This window comes from Maniola jurtina, chromosome 19 (genome assembly GCF_905333055.1).
Source record: "Maniola jurtina chromosome 19, ilManJurt1.1, whole genome shotgun sequence".
In the NCBI taxonomy this organism is placed as follows: domain Eukaryota; kingdom Metazoa; phylum Arthropoda; class Insecta; order Lepidoptera; family Nymphalidae; genus Maniola; species Maniola jurtina.
In genome coordinates this window covers 634,048-650,583 of record NC_060047.1, presented here as the reverse complement: position 1 = coordinate 650,583, position 16,536 = coordinate 634,048, and the positions used below count along the sequence as shown (strand labels likewise).

The following is a 16,536-nucleotide window of genomic DNA, read 5'->3' as shown; positions in this document are numbered from 1 at the left end:
GTCGGATTTTTCTGTTTACTTGGGCCACAGGAGTAGAGTGCTTGGGCTAAGATATTGCTACCTGCCTTTCATGATTCTACGTAAACGGGAAGTACCCAATTTATAAGTTTTGATTCTCTTGAAAGATGACACACAGACAGACAACGAAGTGGTGAAGGAAAACACCGTCAGGAAACCTGCATGCTTAAGAGTTGGCCATAATGCTCCCTCAAAGGTGCGTGAGGTGTGCCAATACGTGCTTGGCCAGTGTGGTAGCTTCTCATTCTGAGAGAAGACTTGTGCTCAGTAGTGAGCCGGCGATGGGTTGATCCTGATGATGATGAATTTTTAACGTATTTTGTCAAAATAAATAAGCTGAGTTCAAGCAGATAAAATATAAAGAAGGTGCGCCTAATGCATCATCCAAACCTGCGCGACAAAGCGACTACGATGCGGGAACCTCAGCCGCGCGGAGGGTCATCGCCTCCTACGATATTTAATGGTGCCATGCACACCTACGCGACTAAAACAGTCGAGGCTACAACATCCTTTTTTTTCTACAGATACCTACTGAACCCTAAAAATAGTTTGACTATGGTTTGGGTTTGGGTTGATTGTTCGTGGCCTTTGGTTGACTGTTGGATATTATAATTGAATTGATGTTTTCTCGTTTAACTGTGATTATAATATTTTATAAATTAGAAACTCCGCGCCTACGATCCAAAGTATCGGAGTTTTCCAAAACATTATTTTCAAATAAATAATTATGTATCTAAGCAACGTCCATCTTGACAGCTTGACATTTGCCAATTGACATAATATTATGAACCTCTGTTACAATAGTGAAAGATCCCAGGGCCACCAGCCGTCACGTATTTTCTGACGAACGAAATGTTGAGGTAAGTAATGGTTTTATGTACCTTGATTATCAGATACCTGAAAATTGGCCGTCTAAGCAAGCTAGCCCGTAGGCTAGGCATGCTTTCTTAGTACTTACTAACACTACTCAATCGTACATATTTCCTGTGTCAGAAAATACGTAACCTCTGGTGGTCCTGGGATAAAAGTAATAAGAAAACCAGAAAAGAGCTGATAACTTCCAAACGGCTGAACCAATTTTTTTGGATTATAGCTAAGAACACTCTCGATCAAGCCACCTTTCAAACAAAAAAAACTAAATTAAAATCGGTCCATTCGTTTAGGCGCTACGAGGCCACAGACAGATACACAGATACACAGATACACAGATACACAGATACACACGTCAAACTTATAACACCCCTCTTTTTGGGTCGGGGGTTAAAAAGCCTAAGAACAAATCAAAACAGAATCCGCAAAAAGGCCACACGAGTGTATGTACCGTGGATCCGCATTCATTTACAACATAAAGAAAAAGTGGCAAACAAAAAAAAAACAAAATGGCGCCGGTGGATTTGCCGCGCCATTAATTCTCGTTCCATTTTAAAAGGCGAATTAACATTTAATGTGGTTAAGCGTATCTCGGGATCTAGCCTATGAATATTAAAATATATCGATCATTATTAATCGGGGACGTCGCGTCGGTTCCTTACAATATTTACACCGCAGCGTACCATCGCTACGTAGTTTCATCTTTTTTTTCTCATTTGCGAGGAAGCAATAAATAATAGTAACAATATTATAAAATACTATCATCACTTGCTAGCCCTAGTCTATAAATTAAAAAAAAAAAAAAATTGTCAAAAGTCAGAGAGTTCCTGATTCCTGGCTCACTGGTGACCTGGTGATGACCGTTCTGGTGCAATGATGAGTGATGTGTTTTATTAGTGGGAGGTCCCGGGTTCGATTCCTGGCAAGGAAAATTTGGGATTTTAAAATTATAAATTTTCTGGTCTGGTCTGGTGGAAGGCTTCGGCCGGCTGATTACCACCCTACCGTATTGCAAAGCGATTTAGAGTTCCGCGATGCCGTGTAGAAACCAAAAAACAGCCATACCCCTTCCAGGTTAGCCCGCTTCTATCTTAAACTGCATTATCACTTATCACCAGGTGAGATTGCAGTCAAGGGCGAACTTGTATCTGAATAAAAAAAAGTGTGAGAAAATTATGTTATGCTTCGGTGTGATTGCGTTTCTCTTGGCAATAAACCTCCAATCGGAAAGCAAACCGCCCGTAGATAGTGGGCGTACAATTTTTGCTTTATTTATGGCCTGACTACTGAATATCTGAATTAGCTCAAGGTAATGCCTGCCTAATTGCTCGCGCGCGATTATTCGCTCACTTTGAAATATTGTAATTATCTGCTTCCAACAATGAGTTATTCACAGTTCGGAGTTTAATAAAAGGGTACCTTTTTAAGCATAGATTGTTCTGGCTATACTCAAGTATTTAGTCGATGCAAGCCTAGTTTCAAACCCTTCCGGGGTCCAGTTTCATAGAGACTCATACGTGAGTATATGGCCGTTACATTCTTTACTTAAAATGGAAATCAGTCACGATAGTTTAAACATTAAACCTATACCTATTGCCATGATAGCCTAGTGGTTCGGACGTCCGCCTTCTAATCGGAGGTTGGGGGTTCTATCCCGGGCACGCACTTCTAACTTTTCGGGAGTTATGTGCGTTTTAAGTAATTAAATATCACTTGCTTTAACTGTGAAGGCACCTGGCCAGCGTGGTGGACTATGGCTAAAACCCTTCTCACTCTGAGAGAAAATCCGTGCTCTGTAGTGAGCCGGCGATGGGTTGATCATGATTTTTGCAGAGAAGAGTATCAAAACCATTTTTACCAATTTCTGTTATAGTCAAAAGTAGGTACTTTTGTTTTTGCAGCTAATATAGTTTTGATTGGATAAGAGTTTTGACTATAACACAAGCACTAGTTAAATATTTATTAATTTTTAAAAATGTATTGCACACTCAAACATAATATATGTAAGTATACAGAAAGCATTAGAAGATACTATACTAGATGCTGCAAAGGCGGCCTTATTGCTATTACAATCTCTTACAAGCAACCTTCTGAAAACTGTGACTTTTACCTATACAAACTACTTTTTTACACGTCAAAATTTTATCCGTGAGTAATATATCTAGCATTATTCACGCAAACCCACCTCAACAAGTTTCTAAAGCCCCTGACATTATATCACCTTATAATATGCCCGTCTGTGGCGTATTATATCCTCAACCTGTTGAATATTGATCGCTGAGAGCAATTTACGAAGATGTTAGCCATATTGGAGGGCCATTACAGCTGATGCCTTCAATCTGCCTGTAATTCTGTCAACAGAATGCCGCCAGGCAATTTTAAAGCGTCGCGATTTCTTTAAGGGGCTTGTTATGTGCTAAATTAATGGGCAAAATTTATGGGAAAGTGGTTTTATTACCCGACTACGGCAAAGCCGAAAGGAAGGGTTATGATTTTAGCAGCCTATGTATGTATGTATGTTTGTATCCAGATTCTGTGTGTTCCACCGTAGCGCCTAAACTACTGGGCCGATTTTGATGAATGAGGTGTCAATCGATTCTTTGTAATAGCCCGGGTGACATAGGCTATACTTTATACGAAAAAAATCGGCCTGACGGAAGTTACATCAAAAAAAGTGAGGGTCTCAATTTTTTTTAAATTATTTTATATACGAGTATGAGCGTTATAACCAGCTGAGTTAGTCCGGCTTTGCATATGGGGATTACCTGTTCTGTAGATTAAGTGCCAGTTTTACAACAACAAGACAAGCGATTTGATTAAAATTTATCAGATTTTTTTGGAAATGTTATAAGATTTATTGAAGGTAGTTTAATTAAAGGGGTATTTGGTTCATTTGACGGCATACGATCTGTCGTGGGTGCGCCATTTTGAAGGAATTTGTTTAATACATTTTTATTTCAGTCTCCCTCCGAGACTCAAAAAAATTACTAAATACCTTGGACATTTAGATCGTGAACTGGATAATTAGATGTCATTTAGATCGTGAACTGGATAATTAGATGTTGCGATAGCAACCGCGCTCTAATTAAATAATTTATTCTACCATTAGTTTTTTTTATATAAAAGTTTTCAGTAAACCTGTACTGTTGTGACCTGTGTCCCCCACGTAAGTTTAATTTGGGAGGACACACCAATAATTTATTCGTTAAAAATATTTCAATTATACCTTCTTTTTGGAGTGATGCGTACACATAAAAGCGATGTGTCTAGAGATTTATGTAATTCTATACATACCGCGGATTCATATTATCACTATCTGTCTTTGTACCTTGCACATGTCATCATATATTTATATTTGCTGCAGTTAAGAACTTTACCCCATACTAGAATTGCATACAGCATTATAGAGTGAGAGGTGGTTAAAGTTGAGTTACGGTTATCATTAAACTTTGATCAGGACAAAAAAGATGATTAAGGTTAAAGGTTTCGGTGCGAATTTAACGAATACTGATTTATGCAACAAAAATTTTGCTTTTATTAACTATAGGTATAAACTATGGATGTAAGCCCGACTAGTTTCGAACCTTAGCTTACATCGACTTAATATGCGAGTATAGCCGTAACAATTCATACTTATAATTATAACACTGACGGTATTTTAAACTTTAATTGACTGTTAGAGTTCACCGCTAACATAACTTTAACCGCCTGTTATGCAACCGGACTTTAAAGAGTATTCAAGCCTGTCCATTAAAATAAATTGGCTTCTAGAATTTATTCCAGTAAGCAATAAACTTCACTTTAACATCTGTTATTACAGAACAATTATTAACCTATAACCAAGACAATGATACTTAAATGTTTCACTAGATGCGGCGCTTCATTGTAACAATGACCATCAGTTATTTTTGTTGCAACAATGTATTGTAGCCAATGATGAGCGAGTTTCAACCAATCAAAGGTGATTGCGATCGTGACATTGTAACTGTCATTCCACATAATATCTACTCATGTGGTCATTCTACCGCAATCGAGTCCCCGTGCCAAGCGTTCGGGTACGATGCCGCGCAGAAACCAAAGGGGTAAGGATTTAATGAAAACTGTCATACCCCTTCCAGGTTAGCCCGCTTCCATCTTAGACTGCATCATCACTTACCACCAGGTGAGCTTGCAATCAAAGGATTACTAGTATCAGACTAAATAAATAAAGAGTTCATTGGAGCATGCTGTTACTATGAAACGCCGCATCTAGAAGAACATGTATATCGCTGAATCGAGATGATTTAATATTGTCATAAAGCAACCGGCCCTTCGCATTTTTGCCATAAAAGCCAGTGATTGAGATAAACAGGTTTAAATGGATAATTATTATGGGCTCCCGGCGATAATGCGCCGAGTCGTTACTGCATCGACAGGTTAACAACTCATAATTAACACCTTCCTTTTTACCCGACTGCGGCAAAGTCAAAAGGAAGGGGTTATGATTTTAGCAGTCTATGTATGTTTTTTTTTTTAATTATATAGACTAGCGCTTGGCTGCAATCAGACCTGCTAGCAAGTGATGATGCAGCCTAAGAAGGAGTGCGCTTGCCAAGAAGATGCCTATTCACTCTTGACTTGAAGGTACCCATATACGTGGGTGGAATTTGGTTCCCACTGGTCCATTCCCAGGTGGAAGGGAAAACTGATGAAGGATACGGATATGGAACGCCGGAAGGGTGTTCCATATCCGTATGTATGTTTGTATCCAGTTTCTGTGTGTTCCACCGTAGTGCCTAAACTACTGGACCGATTTTGATGAATGAGGTGATTGATTCGTTGTAAAGGTCCGGGTGACATAGACTATATATTATGCGAAAAAAATTGACCTAAAGGATGTTACATCAAAAAAGTGGCGGTATCCGATTTTTTTTTGCTATAGTATCGAGTGGGATGTCAAATGAAAGAGGAGAAAATTCTGAGTTTATGAATATAAATGTCCAACAACATTAAAATAGCAAGAAACAGTTAAAATTATTTTGCTATAATCCGCCAACAACATTAAAATATACAAAGCGACAGAAAAAAAAATTACTCTAATATTTCAGCGTTTTAGCAATTCAACATTTTGGGCCTGAAGGATAATAAGTTGATGATTGGGGCAACGTAAGGTTAAAATAATTACCGGGATAAAAAGTAGTTTTAGTCCGTCTCTAAGGTGTAAAAGAAATGAATCGAACATAAAATAGGGTTATAAAAAGGTCATCAGTTGTTCTAGAATCTAGACAGAAACATTTCACTGTATCCAATAATCCCAAAAACAATAAATAGAGTAAGTTCGCAAGGAGCTCTCCGTTCCCCGGTAGTAGGTACTCAGCTGGCGCTTCGGGGCAGTCTGTTGATGAAGCAAATGAAACTGTCGACCGTCCCAACCTTTCTAACGTCCCTAACCATTGTCACACTAATTTTATAAAGGCGAAAGTTTGTGTGTATGTGTGTGTATATTTGTTACTCCTTCAAGCAAAAACCACTGGACGGATTTGGCTGAATTACGGAATGGAGATAGATAATATCCTGGATTAGCACATAGGCTACTTTTTATCCCGGAAAATCGAAGAGTTCCCGCGGGATTTCGGAAAACCTAAATCCACGCAGACAAAGTCGCGGGCGTCAGTTAGTATGAAAATATTGTTTTTATCAATGAAAAGGCTTTTTACACTTTTTACTGCGTTGTCCATCATTAATTGATTGGTCATCACCAATCAATTAATGATAGACAACGCAGTAAAAAGTATTTGACTTCCATCGAAGTCAAATATCATCGTCATCGTCAGCCATTATGCATTAAGCATATCAAAAGGTAGCGTAGACTCTTTCACTTTTGTATCCAATCGGTGTGAACTACTTATAAGATGTTATCGCTCCACCTATTTGGGAGGCGATTTGCACTTCACTTGCCTAACCGTGATTTCAAGGATCATCTTCATCTTTACTCTGGGCTGGTTTCCGCACTTAAACGTTGCCGTCTTTTGTGCATGCATTGCCCTGCCCCGTCAAAATCTTCACTCCAGCCATCCAAGCTCGCTCCAGAAACCGAGTAGACAATAACACGCCCAGAAGAGACAGAACATCATCTAGGTGGCCGAGGGCTTCATAGAGTGAGGTTGGAGATCTAGATGTATAAATATAAATACAACACGTACAATTATTCTGATGGGTGTGTAATTATTTTGGAACTCAAATCGTAGTTCTTTAGGCACCTCGGTATAGAGTGGGTTTATTTTATTTGAAGTTAACATATTTTACTTGGTGCTTAGTCTTAGGGTCTAAAAATTATTTTGGTGAGCATTTAAAGTGTACCCATATTAATACTAAAACAATGATAAAAATTAACGGTTTGTTACTTTCGAGTAGCCATCGAGAACAAGTGGTTGCAAATTTATCCGCATATCCGTGTTTCCGGGTATCGGCGTAGTGCCAACAGCTTCAGCCGGTCAATGCACCTTTTTAGGGGTCTGTGCCTTAAGGGTGCCAACGGGACGCTAATCCTCCGCTGTCCGTCCGTCGGTCTGCCCGTCTGTCTGTCCGTCTGTTCGTCTGTCTGTCATTCTGTCCTCTTGTCTTTTTGCTTGTTAGCAGGCTGTATCTTATAAACCGTAATAGGTAGAGAGTTGAAATTTTTACAGAGTATGTATTTCTATTGCTACCTACTAGATAACAACTAATAACAAAATATTAGAAATAGCCACCATGCAAATGAAAAAAAAAAAAATGTACTTACATAGTTTAATTATCTTGTAGGTTGCCTGGAAGAGATCACCAACTGATTAGACCGCCTCCACATCCTGATTTGTAAATATCTTATGTTATTTATATATAATTTGTGTGTAATAAAGAATTAACCGACTTCGTAAAGGAGGTGGTTCTCAATTCGGCCCGTTTTAACCCCCGACCCAAAAAGAGGGGTGCTATAAGTTTGACGTGTGTATCTGTGTATCTATCTGTGGCATCGTAGCTCCTAAACTAATGAACCGATTTTAATTTAGTTTATTTTGTTTGAAAGGCGGCTTGATCGAGAGCGTTTTTAGCTATAATCCAAGAAAATCGGTTCAGCCGTTTGGAAGTTATCAGCTCTTTTCTAGTTACTGTAACCTTCACTGGTCGGGGGTGTTATACATTTTTAATTTACACTTGTTTACTTACTTACTTGTACGATGGTACAGAACCCTCTGTGCGTGTCCGACTCGTACCTGACTGGTTTTATTCATTTAGAGCCGCAGACGTATTGAGACCAATTTTCCTTATCAGCTTTGGAGTTCCCGAAATTAGAGCGATTTGCTCTGTTCCAATGCTTCCGTACTGGCTTATGTTCACTTGTGAACGGACGGTTTAAATTGAAATGTTTGTTGATTGCAGGAGCTAGTATTTTTTAGGGTTCCTTAAAAAAGAAAAAATTGGTTGTCTGTAAAGTCGGTTTACTGACGATAGTTGAACGTGACAACAAAGGCCGATTGTGCTTCTTTGTCGCTCGTTCTGCGCTCTCGCTTGCACTTCAAGCCTTACATGGTACGCCTCAGAGCGAGGTAACGCCGCATGAGTCATGTTTTTTCGTGCGTGCAGCCGGCTCTATCGAATTATAAGACGTTGTCACGTCAAAAATGGAAAGGAAAAATGGAACCCTTATATAGGATCACTTTGTTGTCTGTCTGTCTATGGGTATGGTAGAATCGGCCAAGTTCGAGTCAGACTCGCGTGCCGCACTCTCCTTTACTTGTACTATAAGACCTACCTAGTATCTTACTTTGAAAATTGAAACATTTTTTTTTAAATGATGTGACCACAAATTCGCGGTTTTCGCATTTTATCCTTTTATTGGTGCTATAAGACATTGCTACCTGCCAAATTTCATGATTCTAGGTCAACGGAAAGTACCCTATAGGTTTTCTCGACAGACGGACAGACAGACAGACAACAAAGTGATCCTATAAGGGTCCCGTTTTTTTTTTTGAATGAAACCCTAAAAATTGAATAGGTTATATATAGTTGAATAGGTTTTCTTGACATTAATATTGACTTTTTATTTAATTTTTTTTTTTGTGTGACCAAAATGTATCTTAATTTAATGTAACATATTGCATGCTTATAAGCAGAATTTGGCCGTACCTTTTTATCTTTGTAACATCTCCACTGTTTACCCAAATTCGCAATAAAGAAATTTGATTTGATTTGATTTGATTTGACAGACACGACGGACGGACGGACAGACAGACAGACAGACAGACAAACAACAAAGTGATCCTATAAGGGTTCCGTTTTTCCTTTTGTGGTACGGAACCCTAAAAATGAAGAGAAAACTGATGCCGGAAGGAACTTCCATATCGAAGAAAGGAAGTAAATCGCTTCGTGTGATTGGGTTTTGGGACTGTAGTAATAAAATGATGTGATGTTTTGTATAGCGGTAGTTTGAGTATAGTTTAGTATAAAAGTACTTGTAATGCAATCAAAAAGCCCAATTTCAACTAAGCCCTTACCATCGATCGCCGCGGCCTTTGAGGCCTTCTTTAATACATTAGCTGAAAGAAAATAGGTCGCGGAAAAATTGTAATCCCCTAAGAAAGTTGCGGTATTATAATATTCAGAAGGGCCAATTCCGCTCAGGAATTTATGATTATTTGAAAAGTAAGACATTAGAAGCAGTTCTTGGAGTGATGGTACTTGCGCACTGCGGATTTTTGATAAGTTGAAATATACTAACTTTGTGCTGTTATTCTTGATTTTCGTATAGAGATGATGTGATGATTAATTTGCCCGCGTGGATTTAGGTTTTTGAAAGTCCCGTAGAAATGCTTTGATTTTCGGGGATAAAAAGTAGCCTATGTTCCTCGGGATGCAAGCTACCTCTTTACCATTCATCAAGATCGTTTAGTGGATGGACTATGTAAAACTAGCAAACAGACAGACAGACAGATAAACTTTCGCATTCATGATTTATATTAATATGGATTTAAAGAGAAGTTTCCCTAGCACACTCACCATCGTTTTCCATACATAGGTATACTTCGGTTCTTATTTAAATATTAACCAATCAAACCTAATTATAATGTAAACACTTTTTGTTGAGCTGGGCGTTGAAAAAGTCAGTTCTTAAGTGAGTCAGTACTTTTCTTATCATGTATTGCTTTATTTGGCGATTTAAAAATCAGTCCTTATAGGGATACAAACTTTGAATAAACTAGCTAACCAAAAAAAAGCAAAAGTAACACACCGACCTTATACAAACACCACAGTGTGTAAATACCTTCACAAGAATTTTCAGTTATGGGTCTCGTGAGCATCACCTTTTATCGAGAGTAACTGGGAGTTTAGGCGAACAATTCACCGGCAGATAGGTCAAATGTTATCACTTGCTAACTTTCTGCATTTACTACTTCTTTTCGACTACAAAACTGTTGAATAGATTTTATTTAGTCATACAGTTGCTAAAGTGAAACTGTGAATCCCACTCATATCCATACTAATATTATAAATGCGAAAGTGTGTCCGTCTATCTGTCTGTCTGCTACCTTTTTCACGGCCCAACAGTATAACCGATTCTGACGAAATTTGGTACAGGGTCAGCTTATATCCCGGGGATGGACATATGCTACTTTTTATCCCGGGAAATTCACAGAGTTCCTACGGGATTCCTAAAGACCCATCCGCTTAACCGATTTGTATGAAATTTGGTACCGAGGTAGCACGGGATGTTTAAAAACCTTAATACACGCGGACGAAGTCGCGGGCATCCTCTAGTAAGTAATAAATAAATTTAAACAGCACTAAAACTCGACTACTACCAAGGAACTGCCGATAGAAAGCGATAGATATACTTAGTAAAATTGTTTTTCTGTCGCTCGGTGTATTTTAACATGATACTATATTTATATTTATGAACTTAAATTTTTCCTCTTACATTTGACATCAGAAAAAAGTTCCCGAGGCTTACCAAAATTAATGTTTTAGCATTTACTTTCAACATGCTTATTTAGGTTTAAAATAGTAAACATAAAACTGAATTTCAAATGGACCCTATCTCTATGAAGTATAAATAATTACCATAACGACACAACACAAAAGACGGACCGGGATTGAATGAAATTGTTAATTAAATTAAAATTTGAAATATGATGTTGATCTGCAATGCAGATGATGCCGCCCATGATTGCGTTTGTTGCTGGTTCAAATATAAACTTTTGTGCCTAGTATAAAAATTCCAATTACTGATCTAATAAAAAAAATCGCTAGAAAAAGCTGGTTTCTTCACTACTGCTCCGACTGATGGGTCAGAAACTTGAAATTTCGTGTGTAGGTTTGACGTAAGTAGACCTTTGACATGATCACTTCATTGCCGGCCCACTACTGAGTACGGGTCTCTTCTTAGAGTGAGAAGGGTTTAGGCCATAGTCTGCCACGCTGACCCAATGCGGATTGGCAGACTTCACACAACTTTGAGTACATCAAGAACTCTCAGGCATGCAGGTTTCTTCACAATATTTTCCTTCACCGTTAAAGTAAATGATATTGCTTAAAATGGGCATAACTGAAAAGTAGAGGTGTGTGCCCGGGATCGAACCCCCGACGTCCGATCAGGAGCCGAAGGTTCTAACCACGAGGCTATCACTGTATCAGACCTTTGCTAAGATATTCAGAAGTCCCTAAGCAAAGACAGAACGAGTCGGCTAGTTGTCACTAGGATGTGATATTCTAAACCTGAGTACTGTACTGGTATACTCCAAACCAGTTGCGGAGATCAGATGGCAATGCACAAAGCAGCGACCTACATTTGAAATTCAAATAAGTAAGGCCTCGTTTATGGTAACGCGGAGCGTTGCGCGGCGCGTCTTGCGGTTATTTCCTTGTACGAGCGAGTGCAGTGGCAGACGAACTACCCTGCAGCACAAACACCCCATTCCGCACTCACCCGCACGGAAGCAAATCGCTTCGTACGTGTCCGTGGGAATTTCGATTATGTACGGGTATCACAAATTTCTGGTGCAAGATAGCCTCCACGATACCTACAGGTTTTCTAGTGTGGAGGTCAAAAGTAAAGCGACTGTTAAACTTCTTGTCAATAAAGATTTATTTATTAATTTAAAAAAACCTGAGTTTCATTTGGGGAATACGCACAATATGGGATGTTGACTACTAGTCAAATCAGCGACTTTTTACGAAACGTTAAAACACTCGCTTAGTATGGGAGCTCGTATGATATACACAGATGTGACGTCATAGACATTTGACATAATTTGACGTACTGTTTTTAGTTAAATCGGTAATTTCAAATGGTTTGCAAACCTTAAACTAGCTGTGAATGTGGATTTTACGAATTTTGGAAGACCCTTTATTTAATAATTACTAAGAAATAATTTATTTTTGACCTAGACATCATTCCTATTCCCCGCGCAACGCTACGCACAAAGCTACGCACAAAGCTAAGCACAACGCTATCCACAACACTACTTTCAGCGCTACGCACAATATAACGCAGAACGCCCCGCGTCGTTTTGAACGAGGCCTGCTATACCTTCAGTCACTAGTGGCAGCGGGTTGCGGGTTGCGGGTTGCGACAGCGAACAAACACTCGCGAGCTGCGAACTTCCAAATGCACCGAACTTTCCCAACAGCTTCGCTCTGGGAATACTCGTACATTCAAATCGAGCGGCGGCAAAATACGGAATATTGTGGAAATGTAGAGGTGGCGTTTGGGGATAGGGAATATTTTGAGATGTTGAAATTATTTAAACACTAGATGATGCCCGTGACTTAGTCTGCGTGGATATCACATGTTTAAACTCCCGCGGGAACCATGGACCGAAAGATTTGACGGGATAAAAAGTAGCTTATGTGTTAATTATTCAAGGTATAATCTATCTCCATTCCAAATTTCAGACAAATCCGTCTAGTAGTTTTTGTTTTCCACATACACACACACACACACGCACACACACACGCATACACTGACTGACTATCTGACTGACTGACTGAACTATCAACGCACAGCTCAAACTACTGGACGGATCAAGCTGGCATGCAAACAGCTAAAATTATTATAAGGTAAACATCCACTAAAAAGGTATTTTTAAAAATTCAACCCCTAAGGGGGTAAAATAGGATTTTGAAATTTGTTTAGTCCAAGCAGACGAAGTCGCGGGCATAAGCTGGTTATAAAAATAATTAAGTTTTCTAGCCTTCACAAAATACGTTACCTAAACATAAGCACGCAAATTATGAATTAAAGCAATTTAGCTTATCCGAAAAGCGAGACGAAAACTTTAGCTACGACAAGATTAGCATAATTGCATTACTCGAGTTGTTTCGTAAAAAACCGGTCAGGTGCGAGTCGGACTCGCACGCGAAGGGTTCCCTACTTCGTATAAAATTATTACTTTTAATTTACATGGCAGCTATTTTTTTTTTAATTTGTTCTTATAGCTACATACACAATCAATGAAAACTTCAACTCTCTAACTATTGCGGTTCATGAGATGCAGCCCGCTGACAGATAGACAGTCAGACGGACGGATAGATGAACTGCGGAGGCTTAGTAATAGGGTCCCGTTGGCACCCTTCTGAAGCTAACAGCTGAAGTGGCAAATGTTATGGGCAAGATACCACTCTACGGAACCCTAAAAATATTAAGGGACACCTGCCGTGTAACTTTTGCCCCTAAAAATTATTTATTTGAAACTTCTTTCATAAATCTGGGCAAACTTGTTTACGAAGTAATTTTATAAGCGACCCGTTTTTCATGCGTACTCGTATTTTTGGCTTACGTACCAACCTAGGTGCTTCTAACTTTTGTAGTTATCATACAAACTTCAAACTTAGAGTCACTTTATTTTTAGGGTTCCGTGCCTCAAAAGGAAAAAAGGAACCCTTATAGGATCACTTCGTTGTCTGCCTATACTCTGTCCGTCTGTCTGTATGTCATGTTTGTCAAGAAAACCTACAAGATACAATATAAAGAACATTATGGAGAGCTCTCAGGCAAGCATTTTTCTTCATGATGTTTTCTTAGAAATCATGTATACTGACAACGGTTAATCAATCGACGTCTGCCACGTTATTCTTATCTTAAAAGAAAGAGACATAGAGAGAAATGTAAAGGATTAGAAATTAGTTTTGTAGAAAGAGAGGTGTTTGTTCAATTTTAGGACTCAGCGCTGTGCGAACTGAATTGCACTTTTATTGCGTCGTAAGTGTAACAATAGTCTAAAACTTTTGACTATGCTATGCTATTATGTAGAGTAGAATACATGTTTTAGACCTTAGTATAAACATGGTGGAAGGATTATGACATTCATGAAAAGTAGAAAACACATTCCAAAGGTCTTCTTTGAGACTGAGAGAATAGTAGCCGCCAACCACATTTTTCAGATTTTTAGACCAAAAAGCTAGAGAGCATGCCGACCGCAAAGCTGAAGGCTAAACGTTTTGCAAACAGACCTTTGTGATGAGAGTCAATGGCGCTCGTAATAATGTTAAAATCTCTCTCTTTGTTAACTGGAGTTTCCTAAACTAAAATAATATGAATTCATTCGTATGAAATGCGGTGCGAACTTTTGTTATATAAAAAATCCTTGTTTACCCGTTAATCCGTCCGAAACTTGGTAAAAGTTCTTTTAAAATACAAATATTCTAACATGAACAACTGGGTATGTCTCCTTTTTGAATAAAAAGGGCTTTTAAGTAGTAGTCCACGTGGGTCAAGACAGTGTGGACTTGCTGGTTTCACGGTAGAACTAGTCACGGTAAAGATTCGATAAATCTTATGCGGTCGTAGTAGCAGAAATTAGTTCATGAGAATTGAGAAGTAACTTGAAAGCACATGTCAAATCAAATCAAATCAAATCAAATTTCTTTATTGCGAATTTGGGTAAACAGTGGAGATGTTACAAAGATAAAAAGGTACAGCCAAATTCTGCTTATAAGCATGCAATATGTTACATTAAATTAAGATACATTTTGGTCACACAAAAAAAAATTAAATAATAATAGCAAAATGTCCAAAATTAAAATACAGTTATAACTTTTCTGAGAGGTAATCATTAATTGAGTAATGTCATCATTACCATCATTATTATCGACCGATTGACGCCCACAGCTGGGCATAGGTCTCTGTAGGGACTTCCACACGGTCTTGGGCCTCTTGGGCCGCTGCCATCAAGCGAATCCCTGCGATTCGTTCGATGTCATCCGTCCACCTACGCGTAGGGTCGGGGGAAGGTCCTCCAAGTACCAATGCTGCGCTTCCCGGTTCGAGGTCCTTATTCTATCACTAGAGGATGCCCGCGACTTCATCCGCGTGGATTTAGATTTTTATAGACCCCGTGGGAAATGTGTGATTTTCCGGGATAAAAAGTTGCCTATTTCGATTACAGGGACGCAAGCTACTTCGGTACCAAACATAGAAATCGGTTAAGTTAATGGGTCTTTAGTAATCCCGCGGGAACTCTTTGATTTTCTGGGATAAAAATTAGTCTATATCCGTCCTCGGGTTATAAGCTAACCCTGTACCTTTCGTCAGAATCGGTTACCCTGTTGGGCCGTGAAAAAGTAGCAGACAGACATACAGATACACAGATAGACAGACAGACAGACACACTTTCGCATTTATAATATTAGTATGGAAGTATGGATGAGACCCCACGTAAATCGGTTTTTCGAACTATATGCCCTACCCATTCAGCTTCGCAACCAATTGAGCTATGTAGGTTACTCTGATTCTCCTCATTTAATCACGTAGAGAAACTCCAAGCCTATGCTAAAAAATCAGGACGGAGAGAACTATTTCTCTCCGTCCTGATTTTTTATTGGTTATTTATTGTATTAAATAGTCTAACTATATATTTTGCACGCCATCATAAATGGTAAAATGTGAAGAACCAAGGACCTGTCAATATGCCATCATTGTTACTCACATTTCGCAAAATAAAGAAATCATTTCATTTCATTTCATCGCCATTACCGTGGCAAAACTTAGCCCCAATGGAGACGAAAGATCCGATAAATCTTATGCGGTTGCAGTCGCAGCCAATAGTTCATGAGAAGGAACTTAAAAGCACGTATAAAGGACAATTAAAAGCGTTTTTATTGCCCAACAGTGCATAGAGCAAATGGCAAGCCAAAACGTTACTGTTTTAAAGCGTGCAAGAAACTGGCCATTCCTCTTCCGGAAGCATGGAGCCAGAACTTTACGGCTGTTGAGAGCAAAATACACGAAACTACGCTTCCGAGAATTACTTAATATAATTTTAAAGTTGGCCAAAAATATGGTAGCTTCTTCTTTAATTTTTTTCCACTAGCTAACCCGCATTTCGTGGGGGTGGAATCCCCAAAAAATCACGATAAAATAACTACCTACATACATCTCAAGTATCTAGACCAAGTCATTTGAACCGTATGTTAATCACTACCCATAATATTATCACTACCCCTATTATAAATGCTATAATGTGTTTGTTTGTTGATCTGTTAGTTCGTTGGTTTGTTCTTTAATGAGAGTTCTCAAGGGATTCTTAAAAACCTAAATCCACGCAAGCAAAGTCGCGGGCATCAACTTGTAAATTAACTTGTAATATTCGTTGATTACGTCAGGCTGTTAATTTCTCTTTACAGATTTTTTTTTAA

General features: G+C 38.8%; 1 long non-coding RNA gene across 1 annotated transcript; it reads left to right on the top strand.

Moving 5' to 3' along the window:
• The first annotated feature begins 644 nt into the window (after positions 1-644).
• Positions 645-14,102, top strand: LOC123874884. Its single transcript, XR_006798026.1, has 3 exons — positions 645-656; positions 3,621-3,624; positions 14,043-14,102. It is a non-coding gene; the product is annotated as an uncharacterized LOC123874884 (long non-coding RNA).
• Positions 14,103-16,536: the final 2,434 nt, after the last annotated feature.